Source organism: Megachile rotundata, chromosome 14 (assembly GCF_050947335.1).
Source record: "Megachile rotundata isolate GNS110a chromosome 14, iyMegRotu1, whole genome shotgun sequence".
NCBI classification, from domain to species: Eukaryota; Metazoa; Arthropoda; class Insecta; order Hymenoptera; family Megachilidae; genus Megachile; species Megachile rotundata.
The window spans coordinates 12,245,703-12,269,839 of record NC_134996.1 but is presented as its reverse complement, the minus strand read 5'-3'; positions in this window follow the sequence as shown (position 1 = coordinate 12,269,839).

Sequence of the window (24,137 nt, the reverse complement as noted above, 5' to 3'; positions counted from 1 at the left end):
GCCGTGTTTGTTATATGATTCAAAAATTCCTACGTCGTTTATCGTGCTCCCTGATTCTCGCCACCGCGTCGATGCTGGATTTGCGACTCTTATATTTTCTAATCAAACGCTGTGCAATAACAAAATAATAAATATCCAGATTAACACGCAGCGTCGACAGTGTATTCGCAGTTGAAATAAATAAAAATTACCATAAATATTCTACTGAAACATTCATAGATATTTCAAAGTAATACCTTTTGTTAATATCGCCTAAATATACTGAAAAATCAATAGAAAGTTCTCGAATACTTTCCTGCAGCAATATATTTCAGCTAGACAGACAAAAAGCAGCAAACAAGGTCCAGTCGAGGGAGCAACAAAAAAGAAGGAACCGGAAACAGAGGGACCCGCTGCGATTCGTCGGACACGTTGTTTAATGGCGATCGTAGAAACCTTTAATCGGCTCCTGGAATCTGAATCTATCTGACGGGAAAGTGCTCGTGTAAATCACGGTTACAAAACGATTTAATTAGAGAGATCGATCGCAGTCCGGCTGATCGCTAGGCCGAATCGATTCGCTTCCGACCTTAAGCATCAGAACAAAAACGTACCGTTTTGTTAGCGTCGATTGTACATTATCCTGATATTTTTGTCTACGGTTTCCTTTGGCACGTAAAGAGGATCGTTTAATGCCACCTGCTAGCCGATTCCCCGTGGTCCAAGTTGGATCTAATGAATTTTCAATCACCGTCCTAAATTCAAACTTTAGTTCGCGTTATTTTAGCAAGAGTATTATTGCTAATCCTTTCGCTGGGTCAATTTCACGAATGCTAAATCGATCGTGAAACTTTCATAAACTTGTATCGTTCAGAGGCACTTAATGCACGCGACATGTTATGACGTCTGCTGAGAATCTGGCAAAAAGCGTTGCTGAAAAGGATTTCGTAGGATTCCCTCTGTTTGCATAATTTATGTTGCATTTCAACGCTTTGTTCCTGTTTTTGATCTCTCGCAAGAACTAAATACACCTTATTGTATTATGCAGATCCCCGTGTATTAGTCAAACGTGTTCCAAAGTTAAATGACGAGGATTTCGTGGATCAAAATCGAAGCAACTTTATAAGCTGATTCAAAACGAGGTAAACTATGCAGAGTCGGGGTGTACCGCACTGCTTTTACAAGTAGCGTTCAATTCTCTCGTTTACTACGCAAATCCATTTTGCTGGTCAAAGAAGGATGCATTTTCGATGAAAATTCATCTCGATCCAAGGCGTTCGATATCATACGTCGTACATATCTTTGACTCGTTGTTCAACGAACCCCAAATAAATTGAACATTTTGAGTTATGACTGCGAAACGAAGCGAAGCGTGCAAAAGCGCAAGAGAACAGGTAAATTGTGGCAGTGGCACGAAATTTCCTTCTCAACTTTGGCTATGAGACTGTTTGCCTGGCCGCCAATAATTTCCGTGACCTAACCGCCGACGAAATCCCGAATTAATTGGAACCGCAAATACGTTTCGAGGGACACAGACTAATGAGAATTCGAACCGTCTTCCACTCTCTCTCCGCAGGGAACGTCTTCCGAGACGGATGGAATGATCTATCTGATGGAGACGAATGACGCGGGCCAATGGCCGTAATTGATATCTGTGTTATTATTATTCTTCCATGGATCGCGACTTAAATTACCGCATGAATCGTATTACTTGTTCATACTTCGATGAAACGCGGAAACCGGAGAACTCCATAAACGAGTACTTTGTGAAATATTTAATTTCCCGAGAAAACTGATTCACTTCCCTCGCTTCCGTTCGTGGGGAAATTGAAATTTGCCAATACCGGGAACGTAATTTTAGCGCACTTTCAGCTATTACTTTGGTATGCATTTGTCAGAGACCTGGAACACTGATCTTTAGTTCTATCGCTACATTTTCAGCAATTTTATTATTACACATTTTATTCTGTTCAGTGTTATATTTTATTCTGTTTAGTGTTTCATTTTATTCTGATCAGTGTTACATTTTATTCTGTTCAGTGTTATATTTTATTCTGTTCAGTGTTTTATTTTATTCTGATCACTGTTCCTTTTTATTCTGTTCAGTGTTACATTTTATTCTGTTTAGTGTTTCATTTTATTCTGTTCAGTGTTACATTTTATTCTATTCGATGTTACATTTTATTCTGTTCAATGTTACATTTTATTCTGTTTAGTGTTTCATTTTATTCTGTTCACTGTTACATTTTATTCTGTTTACTGTTACATTTTATTCTGTTCACTGTTACATTTTATTCTGTTTAGTGTTTCATTTTATTCTGATCACTTTTACATGTTATTCTATTCACTGTTACATTTTATTATACAAGAAAAAAGAGTCACAAGTAGAGAGTTGCCAAAAGGTATGCAGAATCAATGCAGTCATTTTCGGAATGGATTCCAAAGACGTCTCAAAGTCACGATCCTTTACATTCGGTAGCCTGGTTTTTCTGTCTATCCGAGCAAGAAAGTAACAGAAAATATTGTAACGCGTGGGCCTTTCAAAGTGAAATGTAAATGAACAGGTAGGGCAGTTAAATGTGAGTACGTTTCAAGTGGGTGGAAGAGGAATAGAAAAGAGGATAAAAGAAGCTCGTCTCGTGTCACTGTCGATTCTGGGATTACAGTCTCTCGCTTGACGACCCTTTTCACCTTTTCAAAGTATAAAGAGGGGGTCAACCCTTTAAGGTTGCCCAGGGGTCATCGAATTCGCTTCCACGGTCACCAGTTAAAGCTGCGGTTTCATCACATGTTCCTCGGAAACTTAAATCCCTCGTGCAGCGAATTTTACTACGAACCTGAGAAACCTTTGGGAACCTTCGCAACATCATAACTAATTTAATTTCTTATAATTTTTATTTCGTTCTAACTCTATATCTGCAACTAATACAAATAGCAATTTATGAGTGTTTTAATCTGAAGGATGCTGAGGAAAAACATCCTCCGCAATCATACATTTGAAATGAAAAATCTAACGAGATATTATTGCAAGGCAAGGACAATCAAAGGCGGAGGATAAATGTGCGGTTCAGCGTCGCGTAATTATTCCCGGCGAAAATTGTCACGGAAAATTCATCCGGCGTCAGCAAGGACGAAGAGGGGGTCGCAGACCGCGACCAGGACGACACGAAGCGGTAGGTAACGCTGAAGTGGAAGCTCACATTCGCGAGATATTTCAATTTACCCCGAACCCGTAAAGCCGTGGTATTAAGATTCGCAACTGGTCCTTCCAGGTCTCTAGCGAACCGTCACAACCGGGCAGATGTGGCTCCGGTATCATCATTCACGCGAACTTACAAACTAATCGGATAACTTTACTGTCCAGGTAATGTTGCTCCAGGAAATAACATTGCACTCTATTTAACGGATAGTGATAAGTTACTTCCAAGTGCCTCGGGTGACGTATTGCAATTTATTTCTGAATTAAGCAGAATTAATCTGCAGCAAAATTGAAGTAGAAAGTGTAACTTAATAAAAATAATGCAATCTATCAACAGCTAAATGACTTTAAATTTTCTACGTTTCTATGTTTCTCAAAGTAGGTCTTTTGCGTAGACAGTAATCATATTGAACAATTAGAAATAATTTTGTAATTTTTATTTAATTGTTCGAGCGAAAGAAATTTTGGAATAAAAGTTGCTATTTGAATTTGGTGAAAAACCCCGGAGGCCATTTGTGAGCCGTCGTTATATCTGAAGGGGTGATACAGTATCGAGAGTAACAACCTTACAGCCGACCTACTTGAACGAAAGGACCCTCGAAATTCCCTATTTCCTTACGAAAACTGTCAAGATCACCGAAAAGTTTTAACAACATCCGTTCGAATTAGCCGTCGGAGCAACAGGAAAGGATCCACCGTCTGTGTGTAACGTCGAAACTTTCCGGACACCTAGGTGGCTAATTTACCGTCGTCCACCTAACCCTGGCCAATTTCAGAAATTCTCGACGCGTTTGGTCAGCGGGAATTCGGTAACCTCCGGAGTAGCCTTCTAAAAGTAGAGAATCGACGCGTCGATTCTTCATCGTGGCGTCACATCCACGTGCGAGGCTTAACTGTGGAGTTAATTCGAGTCCTTGTGATTTGTTCGAGAGATCGAACAAGAGCACCGGGCGACGAGAGGCTGCGAAGCGTAGTCTGGCGGGAAAGAGAGGGTAAACACTGGCAGCGGACGAAGAAGAGGCGAAGAGACGGTAACAGGGTGTGTGCTGGCGTAGAAGCGGGCGCGAAATCACAAGTTGCCAAGAGGCATGTAATGTCGTCGGATTTGCAATTCCATTACCGGCTGCCAGCGTATAGGTGAAGGGTGAAAAGGGTGGCGACGCCGTCGCTCTCGTCCTCCTTCGCTTCTCGACCGTACCTCATCCCTCTTTTCCGATGTCGTGCACAGTTTCTCTTTTGCTCCTCTTCCTCTCCCCCGCTTCTTCTATTCCATACTCTACGAACCCCTAGCTTTCGCCCTTTAGTTTGTTTCTACTTCCGTTCATCCCTGCACGTTGCTTTTCACCGCCATCATGTCATACATTAGCTATTAGGTGGAGCAAACGGCTCGTAAGAAGCCAAGTGGCTTCTTTCGACGGTAATTACAGAGTTCCGCTCGTTCTTTAGGGAGAAGAACGATGGATGACCAGTTTATTACATTACTTCTAAACCCTTTGTGGTCTGAGCTATCTGTGAAATTCTGAAAATTTCTTGGCTACCGAATATCTGACGCCGTCCAAAAATATATCAACAGCTGAAGAATTAATGTGTTTTGAGGTTAACGAAGAGAGTCTCCATTTCCAGATCCTTTATCACATTATTTCATTTGGCGAGCGATGTTAATCGGATCTAAAAAAGCTAGATCCCTTGGCAAATTGGATCGAAGGTATAGAATAAACAGACCGCAAAGGGCCAATATCTACTTTAGGGTGCAAAGAAATACGTGATCCAATTTCGTTGGTCCGATAACCGAGACCCAGGTTTCTATAGTTACCGTGGTAAAATTCGATCGAACACTTGCTACGAGTTAATAATGCACCGATGCCACCAACGACCAACGCCAGCGAACCGAACGAGCCGCACAGTTTATTGATATATAAAGTAATTAAATGGTCAGGCTGATTTTGGGGCCCTGCGAAACGGGCCAACCGTTCAAGTAAATCTGTTATTAACCGTTATACGCTGAACGCGATAATAATTTGATCTGCATCGATAGCGGCTTAAACGCTGAATCCACTGTGCTCGACGCTTTATTATAATATCGCAGCTGTATGATCCATACTAGGCAATCGGTTTATCGCTCTATGAGGTTTTGATAAATGAATCGAAATTATACCTGCTATTGGCATTAGGTTCATCACTTTTGCCTTAACACCTTTCGGCCCAATCAATCGAATTCTAATTTCGTTCCTCCGTGAAATAACAGGATTATATTTTGTACGCGGGTTAAATGAAAATTTTCTACTAACGGATTGGACAAATAAAACGGAATTGTATTATGATCGTGTTATAATTCACTCTGTTCAAAAACCGTCCGAATTATAACAGGTTAATCGAGATCGGCTCGAAACGTCGAACCCCTGTTGAAGCTTCAGGGTAGAATGTAGAGGGTAGAGAAGCGTGCAACAGCGCGTCGGGTTTGCTCGCGATCCTGTTCAAAACCGCGGATCAGTTTCCAGTCATTTTGAATCGATTTGACAGGATGGACGCGTGCGCGTTTGATCCGCGACGATCCCGGATTTCCAAAGCAAGTCTCGTGCCGGTTCGGTGGAACAAGGACATGTGTAACTCAGCTAGACGTAGCCGGGTGGAGAGGGTTAATTTAACCCCCTCTGGGTCGCGGAGAGGTGTGGGAAGTCAGGGGTGAGCGCCGGTGTCACGGATGTATGCTAATGGAGACCTCGGGAGATGTCTAACATCCACCATCCTGAATTGCCTATATGCAAGTAACTGTGCCTCAGCTAGTACGCGTGCAGACGCGAGTTCTCGAATGGTAATTGAATTTAGTAGCGTTTCAAATCGTTCATTCAGAATTTATTAGCTTCCTTGGCTACCTTTGACGTCCCTTTTTTCGAGACGTCGCTCGCTCGGGCGGAAACATTCGAAGATTGAGTCGAGGAATTCCTCGCGCATCTCCATGTATGTATTCTAAATATATGCAGATGGAAGTTGCGATGTATCGTGCGAGAAATCGAAACTTTACGACGTTGATTGTGAGACGTCTTACGGGTCGATAAACCCTTCCTGCAATGCCAGGCATTCGATGCGGCTCAATCAACGTGTATATTATCTCGAATTTACTGTGAAACGAGTGATTAACGATAAAATGTACCAAGAGAAAATCTACTTTAAATCTGTCTTCGTTATATCAAAATTCTGTAAAAGTACTTTTAGAAAGCTTCGTGGCCCATCGTTTTCCCCTTGACAAAATGACAAGACACCCGATACAACTTAATGGAAGTAGACTCTGAGAGAGGAATATAAAAAGGATCATCGTTAATAATTGAATTACGTTCGAGACGGAAATAGGTAAATAGCCAGGTGTACGAGCATCACAAAGTAATACAGGGCCTCGAAAAACTATAAAACGCGGATAAACTGTTGCTGCGGTATTGCGTCATATCTTAAAGAACGTTTGCATTTGCGAGATATGAGCATCCGACTGTGCATACACGAGCCATCAAAGTTTACCGCGGAACCTACGAATCTTCTTACTCAACGTTCCGGATATCCGCATCGTTGTTACGTTCTTCCAGCAAATAAAAACTGTATCGCATAGATATTTATGCAAATTCGGCTAAGCACCCGCGCTTTTCGCGATTCGCTGCCAGCCAAGTCGAGTGAATCTTTTCTTCTGCGCTCGTTTAACGAGATGGGAGTTATGGAGCATGACTCCATATTTGAATATACAAATTTTACTGCTTTCAAACGTAGGAACGTATCCTACTATATAAATTGTCTTTAATTCCTTGAAACATCGTGACGCACTTGTGACGCGCATTTGGAAGGTCACGGGTCAGACTTGTATTTTCTTTGCAATTTAATTTTTGGTCCAATCTTGGGATTCATCTTTAACACCCTATGTTATCGTGACGCACTTATGACGCATTCGCGACGCACTTGTGACGCACATTTGGAAAGTCACACATCAGACTTGTATTTTTATTGCAATTGAATTTTGGGTTCAATCTTGAGATTCATATTTAACACCCTATGTTATCGTGACGCACTTATGACGCACTTGTGACGCACTTATGACGCACTTGTGACGCACATTTGGAGCGTCACAGATCAGACTTGTATTTTCTTTGCAATTTAATTTTGGATTCAATCTTGAGATTCATTTTTAACACCCTACATGATCGTGACGCACCTATGACGCACTCGTGACGCACACTTGGAACGTCACAAACCAGAGTCGTATTTTCATTGCAATTGATTTTTGGGTTCAATCTTGAGATTCATTTTTAACACTACATTATCGTGACGCACTTATGACGCACTCGTGACGCACACTTGAAACGTGACAGACCAGACTCGTTTCATTGCAAATGTGTTTAATAATTTAAGATGTAATTGTCTTCCTGTAGTAATGATAATTAAATAATAGTGAATGCAGACTATAAAATTAGATTAAGCTAGTAGGTTAAGTAAATTCAAAATGTAAGTGATTCTTGTGGTCAAGATAATTCGTGGGAGTTTGGCGAAACGATTACAAATGGTCAGTATTCGAGAATCGTGAATCATCTTGTAGAGACGATAAAATGACGACAAGGTGGTAATAGGATTTTCGCAAAAATCGCTGATTCATGTAACTAGTTTGTACGCTGACTACGTGCTAGAAATATCCAGCCTGAAAAGGAGGTCGAGCAAACGTACGAAATTTTGCCTTCGGCCGTGGATATCTTCAGAAAAGTGACTGAATACGAAGGAAATTCGATTGTTGGCTATCGACGTCTTCCGAATGAAACGGGAAAATCTGACAAGCGGTAGTTAGCGACCCTTAAAAGACCGAATGAAACGTAACTGTATTTTGCCCGTTTAATGAGTTACTCTGATTCTTGCGGCTTTCGGTCGAACGTTAAACGCAAATGTAACGAACCTTGTAACGACGAGCGTGGCGGTTATCCGCGCCATCAAAACTTCATCGGATGGTCAGGAAGTTACATGCTCTACCAGTGTCTCGATTTACCGTGTATTACGAACGTACTTCGATTAATCGAAAAACTTCCAAACAATATTCCGTTACGGGGTTTTAATTTCAATTTACTAAACGGTTCGACACGGGTATAATCCTTTGGGACCCGAGTCGGAATTTTTCACGTCAATAGGAAAAACTTAACAAGACCGAAATAGAATCAGGCTTTTAATAAGCGTTTCAGCTATTTTTAAAAGTCTGCTCGCATTACCATATCGCAAGTGAAATTTGCATGAGAATTTACATTTTATAGCTCGAACGGTCGACTATCGCGATTACACGGTACGTTACAAAGTTATTACGGAATTTTTGAGACGGCGAAAATGCAAGAAAGTCATTCAATTATCGACCGCTCTCCTGACGCACTCGTGACGCACACTTGGAACGTGACTGACCAAATCATATTTTCATTGCAATTGAATTTTGGGTTCAATCTCTAACTCCTTACATTATTATGACTCACTCGTGACGCACTCATGACGCACTCATGTCACACACTTTGAATGACACAGATCAAACTCGTATTTTCATTGCAATTAAATTTTGAGTTCAATCTTGGGTTCAATCTTTAATTCCTACATTATCGTGACGCACTTGTGACGCACTCGTGACGCACACTTGAAATGTCACAAACCAGAGTCGTATTTTCATTGCAATTGAATTTTGGGTTCAATCTTGAGATTCATTTTTAACACTCTACATTATCGTGACGCACATTTGGAACGTGACCAGCAAATTATTATTGCAATTTTAGGCTAAATGAACAATTTTGCTTGTAGCAACTTTTGCGTAGATTGAACTGAAAAAATGCTTGTAAAAATACAACTTACATTTGTGACATTTAAACTGTAACATGAGTCTGACTGAAGGAGTTGCAAATGTTAGAATTCGATATAACGAGAGAAATTTGGCCATAATTATAAAAGGAAATGTTCCTTTCACATTTTCAGTGACAGAACACTGTGTCAGGAGAGAGGAACACCCAGTATGAAAAGTCTGGTTTATATTTGATCCAGTTCCGTAATTCACGAGACACGAAGACGAACGGGCACGAACGTGTACCGAATTGTAGAATATAAAGGTTCGTTTATTCGCGGCAGTTTTAATCCTCGAAAAAACGCAAAAGTGTGCATCGCTGTGTGCAACCGGCCTGGTGATCAGCGAAACGAGATGAAGGCGGTCGATTCATAATGCAGCCCTGGCTCCTATGAAAATGGTATGCCCGCGTATTTCCGAGCTTTACAGAGTACGAAAGTGCTTCTGTGTCCATTCCATTGCGGGACTGAAAAGCAGATAGGAAGCAGCACTCTCGAGTTCATTTCCGTTCTACTCGTGGCCCCGCGCTGCGCATCAAAAAACATCATAAAGTCGGTATACTCGTCCCGGGCTAGCAAAACCCTCCCTCCATCGGCCCGGGGCCGACCTTTCCAACGCCATCGGCCATCCTCCCTCTTTGCCACCCTTTTCTACCCTCTTCGCTCTTTACTCTATCGTCCCAACCGCAATCCTTTAACACGTATGCGATGCTACGATACCTTTTGTCGACTTTCCTTCGATTACCTATTAACGTTACAACAAAAATTGTCCTTTGCAATTTGAATCCTTTGAAATTTCGTAGAATTTTTTCCTATTATTTCGTGCGAGGAGAATGCAGATTACTGGCATAATTTCAGAAACGACATAAATTAAAAATGACGTCGAAATTAAAACAGACAGTGAAAGATCACCGGCGTAACCGGATTCTTTCAATCATGAATCATGCAACTGAGAAGTTGATTCCGCTCGAAATTGGAGTTTCTGGAATTTTTCATCGAGCGCAACACGTTGCGTTATTAGAGAATATCGAATTTTTTGTTCTGCAACAATCGAAATACTTGAAACCGATTTCTACACCGTCTGGTTGAAAATAACATGCAACGGTTATTTCCCTGTGCTTATCTATATGCTCGTTCGACGCTAACAGACGAGAACGTAAAACGATATTGGCCCGACCCAAGCAAAAAACTGATATTTCTGGTTATTTTCTTCGATCGTACCGTGATTCCGTAATATACGTGCTTTTATTAAACCATATCGCTACAATATTACCTTCGGTATTCATTGCCTCTGTTAATTCCGATTAACAAAAGCATCCACTCACATGTTAACATCGGTTAAGTTAATTAACATCTTTAGAAGGGTTAATCGAAACATTCTCGTACAAAATGAAACTAGTTACACCTTGTTTTAACGCAAAATCGCGAATGCGTTGAAAATTATAATGCGAGATCTTCAACCCTTCGATCATTAGCCTTTGACGAGTGAAACACGAACGAATTTCAAATAGAATGACCTCGATTCCATTAAAATCATTGATCGTGGGACACTGACACCTTGTGACCCATTTTTCGTTTTCCCATTTTGACGAAATGTTGTACGAGCTTGTCGACTTTAACCACTTTTTTCGCTGGCAAACAAGTTTATACGCAGATCGTTGATTAATTAATACGTGTAAAGAGATCTGTGCGTAATCAACGTTGATTCTCATTGATTGTTTCGATCGCTTAAAGCCAGCGACAATTCTATTTTCATCTGCAATTACATTTCTTTGCAATTCAAACGAACGTCTCTGTGCCGAGACGCATCAATTTGTTTTCCTTTGAGCGCACAAAGTGACACGGGAAAGAAAATTTAACACGCTAGAAGCGGTACAGTTCAATTAAACTCGCGTGACGAGCAAGCTTTTATTACCGGAGATTTTCGATCCTCACTTGTCCGCTAGTCGCAACGTTTCTTTCATCCAATATCGATGTCCGCAATGTTTTAACTGCAAACAAATTCGAAATAGTACTTTCCAGTACTATTGTTATGTAGTATAACAATACTGTAGTATATATAATACTGTTATCCAGTACAACTGTACCCTAATTTAAACAGTCAATAATTGAATGACTTTCTTAAACGACAAGTCTCTGTACCGTTCAAAGTGTGCGTCATGAGTGCGTCACGATAATATATGAATTAAAGATTGAACCCAAGCTATGATGTCCAGAAAGTTGTAGGTTATGTCAGGCTCGACTAATGAAATCAGACTAACATCACAGTTTAAATATGACAAATATAAATTATATTTTCGCAAGGATTTTTTGAGTTTAATCTGTAAGTTGCCAGTCTTATTTTCATTTATACTTTGCAGTAATAATTAGCTGTTGAGAAAGTTAAAGGATTAATTTTGCATTTCAAAGCAAATTTCACGCTCTGAATAGATCTAGAGATTTTATATTACATAGTTCCTCGCGAAGTTACGTCTCTATCGTAAACTTTTATTCTGGCCGTACATAAAAATCGAGAGATGTAAAATCTGGTGATCCCGAGCGAAACCTGTCTCCTGCAATCGCTGAAACGTTCGCAGCTTTTATGTAACGTGTTTTTCATACTTCTACGTGTAAAATAAACCCCGTAATTTGTTGAGCAAGCTGAAAAGACTCGGTACAACGGCGCGAATTGTCTACGTGACACAATTGGGTACAAAAGTGAGAGAACTTGCTTAGACATAATTACAAGGTCGTTTTCAGAATTTAGCCGAGAAACGTTTGTCTGTCATTCTTCTTGTAGGATCGTGTTCGGTGTAAATAACGATGGATGAGCAAGAAGGGGCTAACAGAGTTGCGCAAACCACATCACGGTTGCCATAACGCAACAAACGTCGTGGAAACTTCAGCGAAACGTTGTCGAAACTTCACTTGGCATTCCACTCGTAACGCAAATTTATCACCGTGTTACTGCCATTTGTTCACGTCGGTTAAGAAACCATCAAAGGCAAAAAGATTTGACCCGTGCTGGCAGTTTTTTATTAAGCCGGAATAACGGATACTGCCAATTTCTGGCGGCAAAAACCCGTGAACGCTAATGAGTTCGGATTAAGAAGACTTCTAGTTTCCAAAGAATAATTTTGCTCGCTCTTTCTTTGACCCCGCGTTTTATACACGTACAGACGGCAAAACCGCCTTCCTTCCCAAAGGATGTTCTCGTTACCGTACTTTGATCAACAGTTTCGACGTAAACTTAACATTTTTTCCTTTCCTTAATGAAGATGCTTGCGGAACCGTGGTTTCTGATGCTCTCTGCCCACGCGAGTCCATGCAGTATGCCCTAAAAATTATATTACTGACGGATTAAAAGTCCGGTCATTAAATGGAATAGAAATTACTCTCGAATATATTGCGATGAAAAGATAACCACGTTCCGACGTACAAATTCGATGTTTCGCATGAAATTAAACGATAATCCGATAAAAGATGTGCACGTAGAAATTCAACGGTCTGGCTGTTCAGGAATCATGAATTCGAAATGAAAGCGCCTTCGTTCCATTTCGCGGCGAAATGAAGAAAGGGCACAAAAATAAAAGGAAAACGATAAATTATCGACGGCCGAAATTCAAGTTTCTTGGTTTCGTCGAAAGCGTGTTCCGATATTCATCGAAGTTCGTGCCTTCTGCTCGATATCGAATAATATCGAATTAATATTCCAAGGAAAAAAGTCGAATTCGAATCACCAGAGTGGTTGCGGTCCCACGAGAGACGCGTCGAGGAAAGACGAACCAGAATTTTCAGATTGCAAATTACACGGTGGCAAAATATTAATAGAAAATGCCAAGTTACAGAAGGACATCAAAATTTCAGGACAGCTGGTGAAGCCTCCGGTGGGACGTAGATGATAAATTACACTGTTGTCTCATTGTTTTATGAGGAACTTCAATTATTTTATTCTACAGTTTTCGTTGCACAAACCTTCAAACTGTAGTTTGCAAGTTAATTATGAGTAGATTAGGCTTAAATAAATCAAGCTATGAGACATAGACTACGGAAATAGACTTCAAGTCTGTTCAACATCGGTATTTCTCTATCAGACTTGCGGAGGCGGAGCCTTCAAGCGTTAGCTCCGCCCCCAAAGCCCCGAACGCAGGAGAATATCAAAGCCTATACAGAACTTCTGTCTATTTCTGCATTTTAGAATCGTGTAAATTTGACTTGTAAATGTAAAGAAGAATGTAAAGTGTCTGAGTAAAAATTTTCCCATAAGGGAACGCGTTTGAAATTTCTGTACATGTTTATTAAGTCAGGTAACGTTTACGTGAACGCGTACATGCGCAGGTAAATCCACATTAAATATTCAATAACAGACAGGGACGGTTTTTTCCCGTCTGAGTATGATTCGACTGAACTCTTTGAGTGCATGCATCTAGCAAATCCGAAAATCCGATTTACCGCGGCAGGTAGTCCGGAACAAGGGCGACCGAAAATGCAATTTCGCGAGCTTTTACCTAATATTATGACCGCGTACTCGTGCCTAGCGTATTCCCAGAAAATATGGAAAGAGGACTTTGCTCTTCCTCTTTCTATTTCTCTTTGTCTGCGCAACTTCGTCATGGAAAAGCTACATGTCTGGAAAGGTTAAACACACGTTGCGAATAGGACTTAGCTACTTTTGACTGATTATTTCAGTAGCTAAAGACTTTGAATAACGAACAAACGGAATAAGAAAAAAGCTCTCTGCTTTGATTAACACTAAAAGTGACATGTTTCCAACTTATCGTTAATGATAGAAGTTTAAATTAAAGGGGAAAAAACTGGTTCGATATAGATGTCTGTCAAAGATTCTGGGGTCTGAAGATAAATCGAGACCTTGTCTCTAACAGTCAATTTAATTTCGGAGACAGTTGTACCAATCTTCTCGAAGCTCATTTTAATTTCAAATAGAAACCTCTCGTGCTTTATCTCCATGATTTGATCTTTGCGATAGTTTTTTCGACACAGGGTAATATCAATTTCACGAGACGCACGCCGCGTGTGTAAGACGCGTCGTCAGCTAGACACATTTTCGCGAGACACGAAAATCCAGAACAAAATTCAGGTTTTTTGCCCGTGAAAGGGAGACACAAGGGGCAAGATCGATAGGAAAGAGGGAACAAGATTTCACGAGGCAAAGAATATCTCGATTCATTTTTTACGACGCTCCGACCCTACGACATTCTTGACAAAGGTAAAGCGTGTCAATCGCAGAAGTAATATCTGAAAGTAGGGTAAGATATAAGAAGGGGGTGAAAGGTGTAAAAAACGTGGGCGGATCGTGTGCCTCGTGTCGGGGTGATCTACATGAAAAATTTCCAATTTCGCCGGGCCATCGGGGATGGTTTAACAAAAAACGCATCGCTATCCGAAAACCGAAAATTCATTTTTCCAAGAATGATTACGGTCAGTTTATCGAAAATTACGATATATAATAAGAGCGAATATCAAACGGAAACCGATACGCGGATGAAATTAAATTTTTCCCCCGACCCGTTTTAATTTTATGCTTTTGAATGAGTCGAAGCTCTATCAAATTCTTGGAGCGCTGCTTTTTATCGTATGAATTTATTGAAAATTTCGTGGAAAAATTAAAGCACAAAGGTTTTCCGTTCTAACCCAGATTTGTGAAAGAATGTGGTCGAAAATTTTCAATTATTTATTCTGTACAAATATTTCTTTTCATCTAATTTTCATAAAAACTGCCGAATCCCTTGAAATAACTCAAATCAATAGCTGCTTTCTAGGGAGATAACGCGTGAAATTCACGGATGCGAGGAAAAACTGGAGCATCGCTTATTGAATTGCTGCGAGGTCGTTCGATGAGCATTGCCCGATACTAAAACCGAAACTTTAGTCTTGCCACTAAGCAGATGGAGCTGGGTGCGCGAAATGAAGTGGAACTTAATGTTCGGGAATCGTAAGACAGCGATAGCAAGAAAATTTTCGCCACTCTAAAAGTTCGGAGGGCAAATAAACCGTGCTTGCGTATTCAATCGGATTATAATATATATCTGCGCTATCGATATTCGTTAATCATTTTCAGCCGACACGCTTTGACACCACACTTTCTGACCCATGGTTTTTAACGTAAATTGGCACGATCGAATGGAATATTCAAAGGAAATTCGTTAGCGCGGTTAATATCGTTGCAATTTTTGTTCAGAATTTCCCGTGAAAATGTTCGACAAACGCGTGGCAGTTTAAACGTTTGACGTTTAACGAACGACGAATATGAGGTAACCTGGACGGAGAACTATTCGTGGAATTGACTCGGAAGTGGTCGGAAACTCGTAACGTTGAAACGTTATAATATTTTCATGGTCCGTTTTCATACTGGCTTCTACAAAAGCATTGGCCGCTGGCTGTTGCGTTTACAAAGAAATATGTATCGGTCAGATGTCACTCGTATTTCCAAATCAAATTGTTTCTCAAAGAAAATAAAGCGATACTGTAAATACGTTTTTGTTACGTCCATCAAATTTTTCCGTTCCATCGATCGGAAGGTTTCAAAGCGAATTTCGTATAAAACGAAACAAATTATTTAACCAAAGCGAGAGCTTTTACCAATGACGTTAAATACGTTTCAGCGTAGCACCGTAAAATAATCCTTAGTGCAAAAATGCCTCGATTGGGCAATAAAAACCGCAAGTATCTCTTCTGAGATACAACTGTGCGAACGCATTAATCAATAGAATGTCTATCGAGGTCGGCCACTTTTGTTCGCGTGTGTTTCGCAGCCACGAAATCGAATCGCCCTCGGTGAATCCGTAACGACGGCTCGTAAAAAAAACTTGGCATCGTTACCGTGAACCACGGACAGATACCGTGTAATATTTGCTCGAACAAATATCGTGACCGGTTTTATAAATATGTGCTCCTTCGACCGAAGGGATGCGTTCCTTGCTATTAATTACCTTAACGACCTTCCACTTTGTTTCTGCTCGTACATCGATACTTTCTATCAAAGACTTCCTTTCGAAAATAAAGCTACTAGCTCTAAATTTTACCTTTGAATTTTCGACAAGAAATTTGCACATCGAAACAGAGAAAATATTCGAGGTGCAGAGGATCTAAGCGCGCAATATTCTCAGCAGTAAACTTCTTAAATCCCGAAGCTGCTTTCCGCGGCAAAGTAAATTAGGTACAATATCCCGAAAAGCAGCGGGTCTCTGAAAGACCCTAAAGGGAATCGGTTGCGGCCGAAGAGTCCCGTGCAATATTTAAGAGGAGCCGTCTTCACAGCCGTTAATTCTGCTTAAATGGTAATTCTCCGGTAGTTTTCCGCGAGGGAACAGGAAAAAACAAACGGAAGCGAAACTTCAGTCGCCGTCGTTGATAGGGTGCAGAGGTGATGCACTCGAGGAGGTAAACAGGAAAAGGGATGAATAGAGAGAGAGGGAAAATGAGGCAGGATGTGTGCGGGTTTACGTGCACGCGAAGCAGGAAAAGCCAGCTCGAGGTATATCGTGATTGGTAGACGAGCCTTCGACTATGTGGAGCAACCAGCAAGTGCAACGATGGAAGATATTTGAATTTCAGGGCACAAACCGACCGCCTCTATCAGCAGCCTCCGGCTTGCTGATCTTACGCTCATCCTATGTACCTCCTCGAGAGCGAGTGTACACGCCGGGAACGTTTTATTCGCTTCGTTGAGATACTTGGCTACGTTCTACCTTCTTATCGCACGACAAACCTTATTTGGGTTCTTCACGAATCGATATAAATCAATCGCTTCACCGTGATTACACCTGGAAATAAATCCAAACGAAGATTGTACCCTCGAGACTTCTCGATGCAATAATAAAACTCCCAATGTCATTCCACTTCAATTTCCTCCGCTTTTTTCACAAATTTCCACGGCGCTACTCTTCCGCGAACTACCGCTATTTTTCACCAATACTGGAACGCAGTACGAGTACCACTTTATTTCGTTAAAAAAATAGAATTCAATCGAACAATGCCTCGCTAAATGGAAGAAACAACGTAACTGTTCAGAAAATCGTAGGTTATGTCAGGCACTCATGGAGTGAGATTTATTACAGTTTAAATGCGACAAATGTAAGATGTATTTTCATAAGGATTTTTTTAGTTGAATCTATACAGAAATTGCTAACAGCAAAACTGTTCATTTATCCCAAAATTGCAATAATAATTAGCTATGACTGACGTAATTGTCCAGAAAGTCGTAGGTTATGTCAGGCACTAATGGAGTCTGACTCACATTACTTATTTAAATATGACAAATGTGAGTTGTATTTTTACAAGAATTTTTTTAGTTGAATCTATACAGAAATTGTTAACAGCAAAACTGTTCATTTATCCCAAAATTGCAATAATAATTAGCTATGACTGACGTAACTGTCCAGAAAGTCGTAGGTTATGTCAGGCACTAATGGAGTCTGACTCACATTACTTATTTAAATATGACAAATGTGAGTTGTATTTTTACAAGGATTTTTTGAGTTCAATCTATACAGAAATTGCTGATAGCAAAACTGTTCATTTATCCCGAAATTGCAATAATAATCAGCTATGACTGACGTAACTACCCAGAATACAATTTCTGGAGCTGTACGAGTACCACCTTATTTCGTTAAAAAAATAAAATTCAATCGAATAATGCTTCTCTGAATGGAAGAATCGCGAATGTCTTTCAAGGTATAAAGTAGCAAATTCTACTCGGTAAAAGTCGATGTCGTGAAAACGAGGGCAATGGAATACGCCCATGGCATTGTTCCCTGGTTCGGTCATTATCGTTCATTCGGCGAACAAAATCTAGCGTGAAAAACATCGACCGATAGAAACAACGACTGTCCTTAATTCTTAATCTTGTCTCAAAACTTCCAGCACGAAATCTGGTCAGACGATTCCCTTTCAATTTCTTCTTACGCCCCATTTACCTCGACGCTCCGTCAATCTCCCAACTCTGTATTTTGGCGGGAATAAATGTATTGAAACTAAGTTCGCACAGTTAGCATAGTTTGCTACGATAACAACTGAATACCTTCCTCTCGGTACATCAATATCGTTATATCGTCGCTAGAAGCGCTCTCGAGAACGTGTCGCGAGGAAAATAATCTCGGTGTATAATTTAAGTAGTTTTCAATTTCTTTAACTCGACGCGCGAGAATCGTTTTCCATAGTTCTCGATTCCTTTTACTGCTCCCAGCACTGCAACAAATAACCAGCTCGAACGGGCCACGGTTACTGAAAAAGTCATGAGGCAAGAGTTAAACGAAGATACGTATTCCGGTAGTTTGTAAATTCTAGAGGGACAAGTTATCCCGAAACGTGGATCGTTTCGAAACGAAGCAAGCGTCCGAGGAATCGCGCGTTATTCTACTTGTCCATAATTCATAGCTCACCGCCGTGGCACGCATACGGACGTGCAAAGGTAAATTAACGGGCGGCCAGGTTGTGCTTTAATAATCGCAGCGACAGAGTCGTGCCAGCAGGAAATTATTGTTAGTCTTCCTTTCAGGAATGATTTAACAAAGATAGCAGGCCAGCCCAGCCAGTAAATTACGATGTTTGGATACTCTACAGAAGCTCTCTCTCCCTCTCTCTTTCTCTTTGTCGCCGCTTGATATAACGCCCTCGCTTATATGGATATTCAAAGCAATCGTCCACGAGTGAATCTCGACAAGACGAGAGTTAATTAAATTTTCCATGGGCGATGTTTAAACGCATCTCGAGCGGACGGGCCGAACTCGAGGCATCTTGTTTGATCAGAGATAAAGCTGCTGCAAAAGCTGATTACACGGAAGACTGTGAAAACGTTTCGTGCTATCGAAAGATTGCAGCCAAGGTAAAAAGTGTCGATGAAAGGCGGCGGCAGTAATGTGGCTGCTCACGCGAGGCCTTTTCAAATATTTCAACGCCGGTATGGATGCTTTTCTCTTAAATGAAAAGGTAAAGTTTAAATGAAAAGGTCGCGTATAAATCGCGCCGAAGAAAATTTGTTCAACTAAATTCGCCTCGCGTGGCTCCGTTTGCCGGGGTAATCGTTACATACTTTGCACGACAAAAACGAAGAGGAACAGTATGCAAATGCGCTACTTTTCTTGCGTAGTAAAGTTATGAAAGGTTGATGAAACATCGTTGCAAACTTCGAATTTATAATTTACAACGAGGCCGTTAATTCACCGCCAATGAATGTGTTTTAAATTTCAGATTCGCCTACCTTCGTGTGTGTCATTAATCATTCGATAAATAAGAGACACCAAACATTGTTCTAATTAATGTTCGCTCGATCGTATCGCGTATTCATGTATTCCGCTGTTATGTGCTACTGTGTCACCATTTTCAATTATACCAAATTTCCTCACCATCGATTGCGAATTCTAGGTTAAATCCTACAGGAAACGTTCGAACTTTTATTATAATATAATAAACTCAAGAGGTGACTCTCAGTCACCATTTTATTTAATACAATAATTTGAAATGAGTATTTTTTAACTGATTCTATAATATGACACGTGTGACGTATAAACATAGTGAAACAAATAGTGAAAATTATTAGTAGAAAAATAATAAAACCTTGTAAGAACTTATTTAAAATTTTAATTGATATTTTAAAGTCGCTGTTTGCAAACAGTCAAATTACCTTCGAGTGCAAAGGATTAATTCCTTTTCTACCAAATTTTTGACAGCACGATATATTGTGCCCACGGCGCAAGTCGAATGGAAAGATTTCCAGCTAGCAAAGTGTCCGCTGGATATTTCCAAAGGCTATGAAAATGTTCGTGGAAAGAGATCGCGATTTCTGATAGCAGGATTTCCAGGCTCACTTTCTAAGCACGTGAAAGCGCGAACGTGCATAGCCACGCGAGGAAACAGGACTAAGATGGATTGGAAGTGCTCGGATCGAACAGCTTCATCCGAGAGCGGAATCTACTGATCCTCTTTGTTGCGACTTAGTTGAAACGTCCGTTGCTAAACGTTTCATTTTTACCGTGTTTGGAATTAACGCAATTAGCGTAACGTGATAAATTCAGGGCTTATCCGTCGAACTTTGAATCTGCAATCTGTGTAAAAAGCTTTGCGAGCTTTTAAAGGTAAAAGATTTTACTGTGGATCCGAATTTGAAAGGTTTATCGATTATGCCACACGGCGATAAAACAGAGGAACGCAGGTTTGCATCAATCAGTCAATATTGCAGGCTGTTCCACTTTTCGAGGAATCCATTTAGAGATCATTACGTCTTAATAGCGTCGCCACTTAACGAGATTGCAAGGAAGGAAGGTCGGTAACGGAGTTGTTTATCTTCCAAGGAACGTCCCTTTCAGGGGTTGGACAAAATCTTTTATATCGCGGGTCCACATCGGACTTCTGATTCATGTTAACGACGTCGGAACGCGACAACGAGAAGACAATGCGGATGCACGGCTCAAAGGCACCTCGAGCCGTGTCCTGGCATCGATGTTCGAAGAGTTGGCAGCTGTCGTCGCGATATGGGCGGCGAGACAGAGGATGAAAAAAGGAGAAACGCGCGAATCGATACGGTTCCAATGCCTAAACCGCATCGAATCTTCCGCGAATCGTTCTTGCTTTTCATCGTTCTCACGCTTTGCTGACATAGCACTCGAGGGCTGCTATTGGTGGGTTCGTGCTTAGCCATCGCAATCTACTCGATCGTAAATCGGTTTCACGAATCGATTCGTCTAGTTCATTAACGAGCGATACCGTGCGAGTTCGCGAAGAATAGACGACCCTTTTCTTGTTCGAACCGCCAAATATTTGAACGATCGATTATCTTGAAACTTTCCGATAACGCGACATTTATGAAATCCCCGTCTCGATCTTCGAAAGTAATACTCTAATGGACTCATAATCCGTCCGAATCCATACGTCAAAGTTCTTGCTGTTGGCAAGGGGCGGTTCGCAGCGAGCAACGTTAATCGATCTGTCGCGGGGTGCTCGAGATAATCTCGACAGCTTTGCAGCTCGTTTATCTACGATCAACAAAGCCTGAAAACACTGCATACACGCAGCGTACAGAAGGAGCTAGAGGCTTGAATACACTCCTGCGAGTGCCGCTTTCCTTTATGGAGCGCAAACGAGTCATTGTTATCAAATTCTCTCGTGGGACTGCCGTGTCCTCGTTCGCCACTGTGAAAGAGAATCTCTTACGGAAGGAGAAACATGCAACGATCCTGCGTACTTTCTGTGTACTCTTAACTGTCCCGCCAGGAGACTGGCCCAGTCCGATGCCCCATGGGCTATTATTCTCTTATTGACACCGATTAACTCTTTAACTGCTCACCGTCAAAGACGTACCCTTACAAATTTAACGCTAATACATTTAAATTTACTTCTTCCCTCTACTGAAAGTTTGATCATCCTTCTGATGCACTTGAGCCTAATGCATCGTTCTAATGCGTTTAATAAATGTAGAAAAATATGTGACGATATTAAAAAACTATTTTCACTTTGATTATTTTGGAGGTAGTGCTCGTAGCAGTTTAACATATTACCGCAAAGTTACGCGAGAGCACGAAGGGTTAATGGCCCAAAGTTCCAGTACACGGTATGGAAAAAGATGCAGAGTTTCGTAAGCAGTTTCGCAGTTTAATTTCGAACAAGCGTGACGATTGAAAGTGGTAGCTATTGTACCAGAAATTCAATTTGATTGCGCGACGTGTTCAACATTTATCGTTCGTAATACAGAATGCTCGATGGCGGATCGATAAATGCGTGGAAAGAGCGTGGCGCGCGAAAGGCTCGCTGACAGAGGAGTCTTTGTAAAAATCCACGAGCACAGCACTCGTGACAGGGGCGAGTCAACGACCCGTTAGGAATATCGTCAGGCTCGCCTCGTCAGAATTTTTCCCGTTTCCAAAGGGCGTACTCGACGAAACATCTGAAATAACGTCGACCTCATTATCCGCGCGTGCGGTTAATTAATTTTCCACTTTGGCCGTACGCGAGGCTCGACACGTGAACCGAAACGCACACACACAACATCTATATATGTATATATGCATATTCTGTCGGCTGCAATAATAATTATTGTAACCGTGTCTAGGAGCGGGCCACGTGAAACGTCACATGGGAAATCTGGCCGGTTGAACCTGCCGCTCGGCCATTATAAATTCATTTGCTCATAGATGCGGATTTCGTGCTCATCTTCTCGCGACTAAATTCAACTTCCGCGTGCCACCTGTTTCGTTTCGTATTTCGCGCAAATTTGCGAAATGCCTCGTGCGTGACCGAATGCTTAGTCGAATTTCGGGGCTTAGGCTCTACTCCAGAGTTCGATTACGAACAGCTCTACTATGCGTGACAATACTGTGCATTGCAATTAAGTTTTTCATGATTAAATTATTTTTTCTGAAAATATGATGTACTTCTTTGTCAATTTTTTAAAAAATTCATACAATATGTAATAATTTATAAATGTTTCCAATATCGAGTATCAGTGCAGAGAGGTGCTCTCATGGTGCCTGAACTTGGCGTTGCCTTTCATTTACATGTTACGTATTTTTGTGGGATTTGCTAAACCTACCGGTATGTAATGTGTACTTAATTTGAAATTAAAAATAAATAAAGAAACAGCGAAACATTTATCCCTCATCTTGATGAAAATCAATGTTGATTTCAAGGAATGTACTTTAACAAAATGTGTGCCTTATTATCAGAAACTTGTGGAGCGGTCATTTGGTAGTTTTAGTGTTGATACTCATAAAATGTGGTGAAGGCAAAAAGCATCTGAGAATAGTCATTCAAATGATGAGCGAAGGAACGATAACCATTATAGCTAAGTAATTCACTGAGTCACTATAGTGGATCGTGCAGAGAAATGTACGTAAGAGATGGCGTTTTAACCGCGTAAAGGAAGAAGGCAAAATGTAATAGTGGAATAAACGACGGTAAAGAGAGACCGAAGGGAGATCGAGCCTTCTGCTACTAATAGATAATAAGTTGAAGCGTTCCCCTCTGGAAGGGTTCCTATCTTGGCGGAAAGTTCCGGGGAACTTTGGCCTCGAATCTTGCCACGACCCAGGTAGAAGTTGGGGGCCAAGCGAAAGGACGAATTGGGTGTCTCTGGGAGACCCACTTTACCGTTCCATTGTTGGCGGCAGTCGTCCAGGATTTTCTTACTCGTCCGCCTTTTCATTAGTAGTTTTACACTTGCAGCGGGGGCGGAAGTGGCGTTATCGGGGCGAGCAGCGTTCCTGGCACGCTAATTCGTTGAACGCTTTTTGGGGAAATTTGTTTCAGGACTTTGGCGATGATTAATTACGGAAGCTTTCCCGCGAAAGGGACGCTCCCTTGTTCCGCTAAGGTAAAGAGAAAAGAAGAAGAAGGAGAGAAAGTAAATCAACGTCTTCCGTTTGCATTCTGTCGCTGAAGTTTCCATATTTTACAATTAGCTCTAATTGCGCTAGCGGAACCTGCATTTCGTCCCTCCCCGCGTGCTCCAACTTTCCACGCTAAAGAATCTTTAATCCAAATTGAACCCGATCGGCCAACTTTAACGCGGTTCAATGGCTATCAATTTTTATTTCTCTTCCCGGGAATCTTTTGCTGGGAACGGTTCTTTGTAGCAATCCAAACTTTCACGATATTTGCAGAAAGATCAAAGATTCCCGATCGAACCGATCCTGCGTCTTGTATCGCCCGGGAATTCTTATCGGTCGCCGCTTTTAAACGATTTAACAAGGAAGACGTAAACTAAACGCTATTTATCTCTCCAAGAGCTGGAAGTTTCACGATTAAAGTAAACTTGTTTTATCCGACCGGGGTTGGCACACATTTTTCTTTCGCGTGCCTAGTTTGTTTCTTCGCAACAAAGAAACGGTGAATCTTGGTCAAACTGTAAAGAACGGTCGTGCGTCTTCGGGGAACTCGTGGTTTTCGAACGAGACCGTAACATCGGATAAAGACAATACCGTGATTTTCTCTGGGATACAAATTCGTAGCGTTATCGGATTCGGGACGTACGCCAAAGCCCGTAATATCAAATACGGAAACTCCGGATTCATATTTTAATGCGTTGGAAAATTTTAACCTTAATCAGCTTACGAAATTGTTAAATGTTCAGTGGTGAAAATGGGGATGAGTTTAAAAAATCATGACGTTGCGATCGCAGAAGGAGAAACGACTTTAT